We start from the raw sequence: 14,703 nt of genomic DNA on the forward strand, positions 1-14,703 counted from the left end.
TAAGAAGAAAGATGGTACTATGAGGATGTGTGTAGACAACAGGCGGATTAACAGCATTACACATAAAGACGCTTATCCATTGCCTAGAATTGAGGAATCACTAGCCGCACTGAGAACTGCTAATTATTTCTCTGCCTTAGATCTCACCAGTGGGTATTGGCAAGTTCCTATGGCAAGGCAGACAAAGAGAAGACAGCATTTACAACAGGGCCTCTGCGAGTTTAACTACATGCCGTTCGGGCTCAGGAATGCGCCAGGAACATTTCAGCGGTTAATGGAATGCTGCCTTGGACATAAAAACTTTGAAACCGTTCTGCTGTATCTGGACGACATCATCGTCTTCTCCAAAACCTACGAAGACCATTTGAAGCACCTGGCCGAGGTATTCAAAGCCCTGTCAAACTTTGGCCTGAAAATAAAACTGTCCAAATGTCACCTTTTGAAACCCAAGGTGCAGTACCTATGCCATGTGGTGAGCGCGGAAGGTGTGGCACCCGATCCTGACAAAGTCTCCATTATCCGGGACTGGCAAAGACCCAGCACTATTCATGAAGTGAGGCAATTTCTTGGTTAGTAGGCTACTACCGAAGATTTATCAAGGACTTCACCAAGATAGCAGCACCGCTGCAAGATCTTCTAGTGGGCCAATCCAAGAAGGCCAAGAACAAAAATCTTCCATTCGAGTGGAACAAAAGGATAGAAGAGTCCTTCACCAAGTTGAAATTGGCCCTCACGGGAGATGAGGTCCTGGCCTACCCTGACTATGACCAACCATTTGTATTTTACACTGACGCCAGCAACGTAGGATTGGGAGCAGTGCTGTCACAAGTGCAGAAAGGCAGAGAGAGAGTGATTGCCTATGCCAGCAGGAAGCTTCGTCTCACTGAGAGGAACCCTGACAACTACAGTTCCTTTAAGCTGGAGTTCTTTGCCATAGTCTGGGCGGTAATAGAGCGCTTCAAGCACTACTTGGCTTCAGCAAAGTTCACCATCTACACGGACAATAATCCGCTAACCCACCTTGAAACGGCAAAGCTCGGGGCACTTGAGCAGCGATGGATGGCTCGGCTGTCAAACTATGAATTCACCATCAAGTACCGAGCGGGACATAAGAACGCTAATGCGGATGCGTTGTCCCGGATGCCCAATTCACCAGACGGGGGAGAAGATCCAAAAGAACTTGAAGAAATCGAGTTACCAGCCTTCCACCATCCAATTGCAGCCCAGCGCTCTCAGGAAGTGAGGACTAACCACGTTGTCATACGAGAGGTAATGTTGAATCCTTTACCCCATCATGAGTGGGCAGAGACAAAAGACAGTGACCCAGCTGTTCGGCTCGTAAAGGAGTGGCTGCACTGGCTGGCACAAGCTGATGCACACCCTGGTCCAGATGACCCACAGGAAGCACAGCAACTATGGAAGGAGAGAGGCAAGCTGTTTATCTACAAGGGTAAACTGTCGGAGGAACATCAACTCGCGCACACATGAACTGGTCAGGCAGGTGGTAGTTCTGAAGAGGGATGCACCAATGGTCTTGGAGGCGTACCACAATGGAGCAGGACACTTCTGTTGGAAGAAGTTGGAGGTCCTACTTTGTGAAAGGTTCTACTGGGTTGGCATGGGGACAGCCATTGAGAAGTGGTGCCGAGAATGTGGCCCATGCAACCTGCGCAGAAAAGTCCGAAACAGCCAGCGAGCCCCATTACAGCCGATCATCACAAAACAGCCGCTTGAACTGGTGGTCTCGGATTACGTGAAGTTAACTCTGAGTAGGAATGGCTACACCTATGCTTTGACCATCGTGGACCATTACTCAAGGTCAAGGTTCTTGGTAGTCATGCCTGTTAAAGACCAAACAGCGAAGACAGCAGCCAAGGCATTTCAGCAGCACTTTTGTCGACCACACAGATACCCTGAACAAGTGCTCACCGACCAAGGTCCAGCCTTTGAGGCAGAAGTGTTCCAGGAGTTCTGTAACATGTACGGTTGCAAGAAAATCAGAACGACGCCATACCATCCACAGACAAATGGCATGTGTGAGAAGATGAACCAGGTGGTAATTGACTTATTGAAGACCTTACCTCTGGAAGAACGAAACTAGTGGCCAGAGAAGTTGCCAGATCTGGTAGATCTATATAATCACATACCGGTAAACTCCACAAATTTCACTCCGGCCTACTTGATGAGAGCAAGACCAGGCAAGTTATCCATTGATTTAGACATGGGAGTCTTAACACCAGAGACAACATCATCAGATGCAGACTGGGATACAGAGCGGCAGCAACAATACCGTAAAGGGCAAGAATGTGTGGAGAAAAGTTTGTCCCAAGCAAGACAGAGGCAGGAATGAAATTACAACCAAAACGCCCCTGCAGTTCCCTTGGCACCAGGAGAACAAGTACTCAAAAGAAAGAGACGTGTTCACAAACTAGATGACCAGTGGGAGGCAGAGCCATACACCGTGATACCTTCAGACTTTAATAACACCAAAGTATGTATCATCAGTAAAGATAGAGGAGAAACCTTAGAAGCAGTCTCAAGAGATCATCTAAAGATGTGCCCTGATCAATTGAAGGACAAGAAATAAGTCCAAGACACTCCACAGCCTACAGTAGAGGTGGAAGAAAACTATACTTGGAGAATTTCCTCGGACGTGGACACAAGTAAATCAGGCAATAGTAGTACCAGTTCTAACCTTTCATCAACCTACTGCACCAGATGAAGTAGAGACTCTAAATGAAATGGCTCCAGTAACAGATACCACATCTGCAGTGGAATGCGGAAATCTGTCCGCTGCTAACAGTGAATCTGACAAGCTCATGGTGAGTCTAGGAGTAGAGAGAAGGCAGCCTAGAATACCTATCTTACACAAGTCTACTTATAGCGTAGTGACTAATGCACCAACAGTAGACATCAGAGAACAGGTCAGGTCATCAGAAATACCTATACTGCGTAGATCCACTCGTAGTACTAGAGGTCAGATCCCTGCCCGTTACAGAGATTACATGATGTAAATAAAGTAATAAAAATGTATAGTTGTAACCGTTAAGGCCTCTTTCACACTTCAGTTTTTTGCCATCAGTCAAAATCCGCCAAAAATTTGAAAATGGCGGATCCGCAAAAATGGAAACAAAACGGATGCAAACTGATGGTACGGATCCGTTTTGTTGAGGATCCGCCATACCGATTTACTGCGGATCCTCAACAAAACGGATCCGTTCCATCAGTTTGCATCCGTTTTGTCATCCGTTGGATCCGTTTTTTTGCGGATCCGTTTTTCCACACCTCCAAAATGGGATGCTCCCAAATATGATTCGCTCTTGGAAAATGCTCTCAAATGTGATTGGATGCTGGAAACTAGGGAGAAATATATCTAGGGTGTTGTGATACAATTTCTTTGAAAGGTTTTAGAGCTAGTGGCAGCGATGGAAGGAGTTAGTGCGAGTCTGGAAGGAGTTATTGCGAGTATTGACAGCTTCTGTGTGGAATTGGATCTTCACTTGAATCGGTTGGCAATTATTGCTATCGAGAGGGAGAAAAGAAGACTGCGAATCCTGCGTATGAGGAGACGGCGCCAGTGGATTCATCCCATTAATGCGCAGAGGTTCACCCGTGGCGTTTTTTCCACACTGTACCTGGAATTGAGGGAGAATCCGGACAAGTTCTTCAACTATGTGCGCATGCGGATGGAATTCTTTGAGATATTGGTGGATCGTGTTGGAGAACAAATCCGGAGAAGGGACACCTACATGCGGTTTTCTATATCACCGGCGGAGCGTTTGATGGTGACCCTTCGGTAAGTTTTCTACCTTTTAAAATGTTTCAGATTCTGCAGGCTTTTATTGTTATGTTATGGCTTGTAGTTTGTATTAATTTTACTTTTTTTCCCTTTTTTTAAGATTCCTGGCAACTGGAGAATCCTTCACCTCCCTCCATTTCCAGTTCCGGATTGGGATTTCCACTATTGCTGGAATTGTACAACAGACCTGCCGGGCATTATGGGATTCTCTACAGGAGGAATACATCCCAGAGCCAACCCAGGAGAGGTGGCTGGAGATTGCAGAGAAGTTTCAAGATATCTGCCAGTTTCCAAACTGCATCGGTGCCGTGGATGGCAAGCATATCAGGATTGTGAAACCCATGGGATCTGGTTCACAGTTTTACAACTATAAAAAATACTTTTCCATTGTGCTAATGGCCATTTCGGATGCAAACTGCAAATTCATTGCCGTGGACATTGGTGCATACGGTCGTTCTAACGACTCACAGGTATTCAAGAGTTCCACCATGGGCCGTCGCTTGTATGGAGACAATTTTAACTTCCCACCTCCAAGACCACTCCCTGGAACAACAGGCCCACCAATGCCTTTTGTGTGCGTTGGCGACGATGCTTTTCAACTTTCAAAACACCTACTGAAGCCATATGGTAGTCGTGGATTAACACACCAGAAAAGAATCTATAACTATCGGTTAACCAGAGCGCGCAGAGTGGTGGAGTGCGCGTTTGGAATTTTAACTGCAAAATGGAGAGTCCTGTTAACGGCCATGAAAATGAAAACAGAGACTGTGGATGAGGTGGTAAAGGCCTGTGTAATCCTGCACAATTTTGTCCTTTCAAAGGAACCAGTTTCCATCGATGACAATGTGTATGAAACCACCTTGTGGGATTATGAGCAGCAAACTTTTCGGAGTACTGGTTCAGTGGCAAGAATTAGGGATACCTTTGCAGATTATTTTGTTACACCAGAGGGACAAGTGGACTGGCAATATCACATGATATAATTTTCTTCTTACCAATTGTGAGTAATTTTTTTTTTTTTTTTTTTTTTTTATCTGAAATTTTACCAAGTGTTTGCTTTGCACAAGCATTGTGTTTTACCATGTGATTTGGTTAATTTTACACTTTGCAGTGTTAACAATTGTTGGGTACCAAGCGTAAAGTTATCCAAGTGTTGTGTACCAAGCGTAAAGTTACCAAGTGTTGTGTACCAAGCGTTTTACACTTTGAAATGTTCACAAGTGTTGGTTATCAAATGTTGTGCTACCAAGTGTTTTTTTGTACCTTGTACACCACCGGTGTACTGTGAAATATTACCCAGGGTTGTGTGTTGTGTTAACAAGTGTTGTGTTTACCTTTTACACCACTGGTGTAATTTGAATAAAGAAGCAAAAAATAAACATCACAATAAAGTTTTTTGAAAAAAAAGTTTATTTCTGACAATTTGTATTAACTGTATTTTTTTTTTTTAATTTTTTTTCTTAACTTTTTTTGGTATTACCTTTTTGGTAACTTTTTTTTGGTATAATATTACCTTTTTTAATTTTTTTTGGTATATTACTTTTTTAATTTTTTTTGGTATATTACAACAGAAAAATTACAAACTATGATAATGTTGGGTGGAGATAGTATTGGAGGGGGGGTTAACAGGGTTGACCACATCGAGGGGGGGGGTAGGGGACTGGGGAGGGAGTTGGTGAGGACCAGAAGTGGAAGGGGGGTTTAACACATGTGGTTGGGACGGGAGTGGATGGACAGACGAGGTTTGTGGGTACATTGAAGGTGTATGTGGGGGTGGGTATGGCGAGGGCATTGGGGTATAATGCAATGGGGAAGGTAGGTACTGGGAAGAATGGAATGGGGAACTAGAGAAAGGAGAGGGAGTGGTAGGAGGAGGGACGGCTGTGTGATTGATGGTGGTGGAAGGATGGACGGGGGGAGGATGGACTGTGGAAGGATAGACAGGGGGAGGATGGACTGTGGGAGGATGGACTGTGGAAGGAAGAGATGCTTCAGCAAGCACTTCCACTAGAGCATTCTGACAGGCTTGCATCACACGCATCTGCTGGTGAGTACTTAAACCTTCCATTTGCCGGACAACAGATTGAAAAAAGGTATGTCTCGGTGTCTGGTTTGATTCTAAACTCATCTGTTCCATGTATCTTCTGAGTTCCATGATACTTTGATTGATCATGGTCAACCCAGAAGATAACCGTTGTCCATAAGTGTGGAAACCGTGTTGAACAGTTGAGTTTAGACTCAAACAGTCAGACAAGGTCAGCCTTTCCTGACTCCTCAGACGCTGCCGGCCAGAACCAAAAGTTGGTCGAGATGTTGCGGCAGTGTCTGAGGGGTGGGGAACAGGGAACAAGTCGTCACCAGCAGCTTCATGTGATGAAGTCTGCCCTGCTGCTCCAGTGCTGGTGGAGGGGATAGAGGGATCAGACAAGAGGGTAGGTACAGAGGGGTCGGATACCTCGATGTGGTCACCGGGGGCGGTCTCACTAGGGATCACTCCAGAGGGACGCAACTCTGATGCAGACTCCCGAGTGCTGCAGATGGTGCTAAAAAAAAAAAGAAGAAAAAAATGTATATTAAAAATATTGATATTTAATTTAAGTCTGCTGAAAAGAAAATTGGTTAAACATTTCTACTACAGGAATTGTTTGGGGAATATTTACCTTCTGCACGCCATTGTAGATCGCAGGAACGCCAGGGCTTGGTAGTTTTTGTACTGGGGTCCCCGGCGTCCTCCCGACGATCCACTCGTGGTCTGAATCTCTTTGTTGTAGTCCCTCTTGAAGCGATCCCGGAGCGACCGCCACCGTGTGATAACCCTGTCACCTGTGAAGCAAAAAAAGAAAAAAAAAGGTTTAGTATTCAACACTTCACATGCTGGAAATATAAGTTACTGAAGTTGTAATACTTACGCACAAAATCCCTGGCCCTCGCATTGAGTTCCTCCCAGTTGTCAATAACTGAAGAACAGACTTCATCCCAGAGCCGTCGTGTGGTTGGTTGGTCGGCATGAAGACGGTTTGCCATGTTCCACAGCGGCTCCCGGATTTCCACCTCATGGATGAGGTCATCACTATCAATAATGACACCCTCCTCCTGATGTCTGCGGGGAGCACGCTGTGAAACCTGTGAAGATAAAAAACAAAACAAAAAGCAAAAAATTACATTATATTCAAACACATGATGTTCATTTAAACAATTATCAAAATAGGGTTACTTACCGTTTGCCGACCACCAGAGGCATCACCTTGACGACCCTGGGATGTCCTGGGAGTCACTCTAGTGCGGGCACCGGATTCTGAAGACTGTGGGAAAAAAAAAAAAAAATGTTTGGATGGATGCAGTTATGGTGTGCACTGTGATGAATGTTTGTGTTGGGTGTAGCATTATGTATCTGTGTATGTGCTAAACTTACAATCTGCGCACCCCCTCCGTGTGTCTCTCCACCCTGCACGTCTCCTCCTGGAAGCTCCTCTGAATCAGCTTCCTGTTAAAACATAATAGGATAGTGTTTTTAACCACAAAAAAATTATTTTAAATAAAAAATAAACAAAATTTTTTTTACCTCAGCTCGCTGATGATGTGAGGGGGAGCTTTCAGGAGAAGACATTACGGCTTGGGGCAGCTGTGTTGCTTCCTGAACTGATCTGCAAGTATAAACACACTTGTTAAGCTACTATACAAAGTATCATAATAAGCTTTCAGGCTTTTATACTTACAGGGAAAATGTTTGGCTGGCAGTATCTGCTTCGGCCTGGCTGGCAGTCTCTGTTGCGGTCTGGCTGGGCCTCTCTGCTGCAGCCTGGCTGGCAGTCTCTGTTGCGGTCTGGCTGGGCCTCTCTGCTGCAGCCTGGCTGGCTCTCTCTGCTGCTACCCTGCTGGTAGTGCTTGAAGTGATCTGCAAGTATAAAGAGACTTGTTAAGCTACTATACAAAGGATCATAATAAGCTTTCAGGTCTTTATACTTACAGGGAAACTAATGGTTGCCTGTACGCCGCGGTGTGGCTGTTCCTCTCTGCTGCGGTCAGGGTTGTTTCTGCTGCGGTCTGACCGGTCATGTCTGCTGCGTTGATCCCTGCTGCGGTCTGAATCTCTGCTACGGTTGGGCTGGCCGTGTCTGCCGGTATGGTGGCGCTTCATTGTGTGAACTGAAAGAAAATGATATGAAAGTTTAAAAAAAAAAAAAAAAAAAAAAAAAAAAAAAAAAAACACATTTTGTATGTGTAATTCCCTGAAACTAATTATACGCAATTTTAAGTGTTTGCATGTCTACATTCCCTTATCTCAGAATGTAACCAGTGATTGAATGTGTCTAATATTTTGTGTAAACCTACTTTCTTTGTGTTTTGTAACTGAGTGTAACCAGTAATTGAAGGTGTGTAATTGCTGTGTATACCAGTTTGCATTCCCTGAAACTCTCACCGAGAGTGTAACCAGTGATTAAAGGTCTCACCGTGTAACCAGTGATTGAAGGCGTGTAATTGCTGTGTATACCAGTGTTTGCATTCCCTGAAACTCTCAACAGAGTATGTAACCAGTGATTGAAGGTGTTTAATTTCTGTGTATACCCACTGTGTTTGCATGGTTTTGAATTCCCTGAAACTCAGTTGTGTATACCCATTTTTTCATGGTATGTTGCAATCTCACTTTTAACCACACTTGTATACCAGAACACTTCAATTACCTTTATGGTAACTTAATTTTACCTTTTTTAAAATGATACAAAGTAGATTTTTTCAAAACAATTTATTTATTTTTTTTTTTATTATTTTTTTTTTTCCAAAAAATAGGAGCTACTCTGCTCTTTATTTTAAATACCACAATACATGAAAAATAAAAAAACGCAAACACGCATAACACACAGCCAGGCTACACACTCCAGGTGTCTTGCAGGTGGAAGATTTGCAGCGGAGTTTGAAATTCTATCAGTCAGGCTGGTGTTTGATGTCTGGTTCGGTTTCTTCAGTGTGGCTGTTGCCAGATGTCTGGGCACAAACCACATACAATACCATTTAGGCCGGTTTCACATTTGCACTTTATAGCGCAGCGATGGCCTGCACACGTCCGCCACAAATCCCCACCTACTACTGCACATGAATGCTTGCGATCTGCGCACCCTATCTTTATCATAGGGTGCACAGATGGTGCGCTGGCAGGATTTTACAGTGTGCTGCGCACTTTTGAAGGTGTGCCGTGCGCGCCAAAATGCAACATGCTGCGTTTGGCGCGCAAGGGCACACCTTCAAAAGTGCGCAGCACATGGTAAAATCCTGCCAGCGCACCATCTACGCACCCTATGATAAAGATAGGGTGCGCAGATCGCAAGCATTCATGTGCGCTAGTAGGCGGGGATTTGTGGCGGACGTGTGCAGGCCATCGCTGCGCTATAAAGTGCAAATGTGAAATCGGCCTAAATGGTATTGTATGTGGTGTTATTGGGCACAGACATCTACATTAAAACACCAGCCTGACTGATACAGTCAGGCTGGTGTTTGATGTAGATGTCTGGGCCCAATAACACCACATACAATACCATTTAGGCCGGTTTCACATTTGCACTTTATAGCGCAGCTATTTCCTGCACACGTCCGCCACTAATCCCCACCTACTAGCGCACATGAACGCTTGCAATCTGCACACCCCATACTAAAGATAGGGTGTGCAGATCGCAAGCGTCCATGTGTGCTAGTAGGCGGTGATGACCAGATGGGACGGGGATTAGTGGTGGACGTGTGCAGGTTATCCCTGCGCTATAAAGTGCAAATATGAAACCAGCCTTTACACCACACAATCACAGCAAGAAATACAATATTAAAGTTGTATGAAAATAACATGCAGTACACATGCAACAGGAAAAAAAAAAAAAATGCAACACACACACACGCTCCAGGGGTCTTGCAGGTGGTAGACTTGCAGCTGTGCAGACAGGTTTTATAGCTCTAGTTGAATCTTCTGTCAGGCAGGCTGGAGTCTGATATCTTGCTTGGAGTATTCAATGTTGCTGGTGCCGGATTGTCTGGGCCCAATTACACCACATACAATACACCACTCAATCGCAGCAATCACAGCATAAAAAATACAATATAATTACAGTTGTATGAAAATAAAAAGCAGTACACATGCAACAGAAAAAAAAAAAAAAAATGGAAAGAAAAAAAAAAAAAATGCACACACAGGCCACACACATACACACACACGCTCCAGGGGTCTTGCAGGTGGTAGACTTGCAGATGGGCAGACAGGTTTTATAGCTCTAGTTGAATCTTCTGTCAGGCAGGCTGGAGTCGGATATCTTGCTTGGAGTATTCAGTGTTGCTGGTGCCGGATTGTCTGGGCCCAATTACACCACATACCATACACCACTCAATCGCAGCAATCACAGCATAAAAAATACAATATAATTACAGTTGTATGAAAATAAAATGCAGTACACAAGCAACAGAAAAAAAAAATATAAAAAAAAAAAAAAACAGACATGCAACACTCGCAGACCACACACACACACACACACACACACACACACACACACACACACACACACACACACACACACACACACACGCTACACACTTGCAGGCCATACACAGAAATGTCATAGGTATACTCACACTTGGTAAAGCTGGTACTGGCAGGCCTCTTGATAGCTGTGGCTGCAGGCTTGGTGGGTGTCTGGCAGGCTGGGTGGTCTGGCAGGCTTGGTGGCTGTCTTGCAGGCTTGGTGGCTGTCTTGCAGGCTTGGTGGTGGTGGTCTGGCTGGCTTGCTGTCTGGCTGCTACTGCATGTCTGGGCCCAATTAGCCCATCTTATATAGTTTTGGGACTGTCTGGAAAAGTATCTTTTTTTCTGGGCATGCGCAGTGCGATTTTGCGGATCCTGCCGGCGGATTCCGCAAAATCGCGGATCCCGGCGGATCCGCCGCCCATAGGGCCCCATTCTACCGCATGGCTGATGACGGCGGATCCGCCGTCATCCGCCATTTTGACGGCGAAAAAAAACGTTACATTCTCCGTCCCCCTCAGACAGAATCCGCAAAGAATTTTGCGGATCCGCCGAATATCGGACGCAACGGACGACCATCCGTCAAAATCCGCCACTAATGTATCCCAATGGGGAAATTGGCGGATCCGCAACAAGAAAAAGCGGATCCGCCAATTTCAAATTTTGGCGGATTGTGACTGATGGCAAAAAACTGAAGTGTGAAAGAGGCCTAAGCATGAGAGCCTACAGAGACTTACTGTATGAACCTTTTAAAGTATTTGTAATAACTAGTGTTGAGCGATACTATCCGATATCCAGAAATATCGGATCGGATTGGATCGGCCCGATACACAAAAAGTATCGGGTATCGCCGATTCCGATACCAGAAGTCCCATTCAAGTCAATGGGACAGAAATATCGGATTTAAAAAAAACCCTTTCTTTCCTTGTACATCAAGTTCGGGAGGTGGGAAGAGTGTGGGCGGTGCGTGGGCGGACACTGTGTGTGTCTGTGTGTGCGGGCGGGCTCTGTGCGGGCCTCTCGGGGGTCTGTACGGGCCTGCCGGGGGTCTGTGCCGCTTCCGGGGTCTGTACGGGCCTGCCGGGGATCTGTGCCGGCTGCCGGGGGTCTGTGCCGGCTGCTGGCGGTCTGTACGGGCCGGGGGTCTGTGCCAGCTGCCAGGGGTCTGTACGGGCCAGCCGGGGGTCTGTGCCGGCTGCCGGGGGGTCTGTGCCGGCTGCCGACCGTCTGAACGGGCCTGCCGGGGGTCTGTGTGTGTGTGCAGGCATCGTCCGATTGGACTAAAAGTCCTATCGGGCGATGCCTACTACAATGACAGTGATTGACACATTAGCCAATGATGGGGCAGTAGTAGTCCCATCATCAGGCTAATGTGTTGAATGTTAAAAAAAAAAACATACATACTACATACATACTACATACATACAACATACATACTACATACATACTTCATATATACTACATTCATACAACATACATACATACTACATACATACTACATATATACTACATTCATGCAGCATACATACATACTACATATATATCCTACATATATACTACATTTATACAGCATACATACTACATACTACATACATACTTCATATATACTACATTCATACAGCATAAATACATACTACATACATACTACATATATACTACATTCATACAGCATACATACATACTACATATATACTACATGTATACTACATTCATACAGCATACATACATACTACATACATGCATACAACATACATAAAACATGCTACAGATATACATACTACATACTACATACAATACATTCATACAATACATACATATAGACATACAGTACATATAACATAGAGTACATACTCACCATTACTTGTCACATTGTACCCCGAAGCCAGTGTCATCTGTGTAAAAAAATATGGGCGGACACTGTGTGTGTCTGTGTGTGCGGGCTCTGTGCGGGCCTCTCGGGGGTCTGTACGGGCCTGCCGGGGGTCTGTGCCGCTGCCGGGGTCTGTACGGGCCTGCCGGGGATCTGTGCCGGCTGCCGGGGGTCTGTGCCGGCTGCTGGCGGTCTGTACGGGCCTGCCGGGGGTCTGTGCCAGCTGCCGGGGGTCTGTACAGGCCGGGGGTCTGTGCCAGCTGCCGGGGGTCTGTACGGGCCAGCCGGGGGTCTTTGCCGGCTGCCGGGGGGTCTGTGCCGGCTGCCGGCCATCTGTACGGGCCTGCCGGGGGTCTGTGCCGGCTGCCGGGGGTCTGTGCGGGCCTGCTGGGGGTCTGTGCCGGCTGCCGGGGGTCTGTGCGGGCCTGCCGGGGGTCTATGCCGGCTGCCGGGGGGTCTGTGTGTGTGCAGGCATCGTCCGAGGGGACTACAAGTCCCCTCAGGCGATGCCTGCTACAATGACAGTTACTGACACATTGGCCAATGATGGGACAGTAGTAGTCCCATCATCTGGCTAATGTGTTGAATGTAAAAAAAAAAATAAAAAAACAAAACAAAACATACATACATACATACAACATACATACTACATACTACATACATACTTCATATATACTACATTCATACAACATACATACATACTACATATATACTACATTCATACAGCATACATACATACTACATACATACTTCATATATACTACATTCATACAGCATACATACTACATACATACTTCATATATACTACATTCATACAACATACATACTACATACATACTACAGTCATACAGCATACATACATACTATATATACTACATTCATACAGCATACATACATACTACATACATACTACATATATACTACATTCATACAGCATACATACATACTACATATATACTACATTCATACAGCATACATACATACTGCATATCTACAACATTCATACAACATACATACATACTACATACATATACATTCATACAACATGCATACATACATACTACATATATACTACATTCATACAACATACATACAGCATATATACTACATACATACTACATATATACTACATTCATCATTCATACAGCATACATACATACTACATATATACTACATTCATACAGCATACATACATACTACATACATACATACAACATACATAAAACATGCTACAGATATACTACATACATACTACATACATACTACATACAATACATTCATACATTCATACAATACATACATATAGACATACAGTACATATAACAGAGTACATACTCACCATTACTTGTCACTTTGATCCCCGAAGCCAGTGTCATCTGTGAAAAAAATATGAAAAAACAAACCACCAAATACTCCCTGTTGCGCAGAAATCCACGAGTGTCCCATGCCGATTTCCTGTGGAGAATAGCAGCATCAGCTGATGCAACCGTTCTCTAGGGGCTCCAGGAATCCAATGATGGGAGGTAGGTATCTTTCCGCACTGTATTCCTCCGCTCGCCACTGTAAAAAAAAGAGTCCCTAGTCTCACTTTATGGCAAAAGCTGCGTGGGAGCTTTCTCACACAGCAATGCCAAAAGTGAGACTAGGGACTATTTTTTTTTACAGTGGCGGAGGAATACAGTGCAGAAGGATACCTACCTCCCGTCATTGGATTCCTAGAGCCCCTAGAGAACGGTCGCATCAGCTGATGCTGCTGTTCTCCACGGGTGATCAGCGTGGGACACTCGTGGATTTCTGCGGAACAGGGAATATTTGGTGGTTTGTTTTTTTCATATTTTTTTACACAGATGACACTGGCTTCGGGGTACAATGTGACAAGTAATGGTGAGTATGTACTCTATGTTATATGTACTGTATGTCTATATGTATGTATTGTATGAATGTATTGTATGTAGTATGTATGTAGTATGTATGTAGTATATCTGTAGCATGTTTTATGTATGTTGTATGCATGTATGTAGTATGTATGTATGCTGTATGAATGTAGTATACATGAAGTATATATGTAGTATGTATGTATGCTGTATGAATGTAGTATATATATAGTATGTATGTAGTATGTATTTATGCTGTATGAATGTAGTATATATGAAGTATGTATGTAGTATGTATGTAGTATGTATGCTGTATAAATGTAGTATATATGTAGTATGTATGTATGCTGCATGAATGTAGTATATATGTAGTATGTATGTAGTATGTATGTATGTTGTATGAATGTAGTATATATGAAGTATGTATGTAGTATGTATGTTGTATGTATGTAGTATGTATGTAGTATGTATGTTTTTTTTTTTTTAACATTCAACACATTAGCCTGATGATGGGACTACTACTGCCCCATCATTGGCTAATGTGTCAATCACTGTCATTGTAGTAGGCATCGCCCGATGGGACTTGTAGTCCAATCGGACGATGCCTGCACACACACACAGACCCCCGGCAGGCCCGTACAGACCGCCGGCAGACGGCACAGAC

The 14,703-nt window shown here is 44.5% G+C and overlaps 1 long non-coding RNA gene across 1 annotated transcript; it reads right to left on the reverse strand.

Annotated features, from left to right (window-relative positions):
- Window positions 1-6,120: 6,120 nt before the first annotated feature.
- Window positions 6,121-11,946, reverse strand: LOC141083657 (uncharacterized). Its single transcript, XR_012230781.1, has 3 exons — window positions 10,406-11,946; window positions 7,516-7,945; window positions 6,121-7,443 (listed from the first exon to the last, which is right to left on the reverse strand). It is a non-coding gene; the product is annotated as an uncharacterized lncRNA (long non-coding RNA).
- Between the last annotated feature and the right edge of the window lie 2,757 nt (window positions 11,947-14,703).

This window comes from Dendrobates tinctorius, unplaced genomic scaffold (genome assembly GCF_039654945.1).
Source record: "Dendrobates tinctorius isolate UK_male_01 unplaced genomic scaffold, ASM3965494v1 ptg000020l, whole genome shotgun sequence".
Taxonomy (NCBI): Eukaryota; Metazoa; Chordata; class Amphibia; order Anura; family Dendrobatidae; genus Dendrobates; species Dendrobates tinctorius.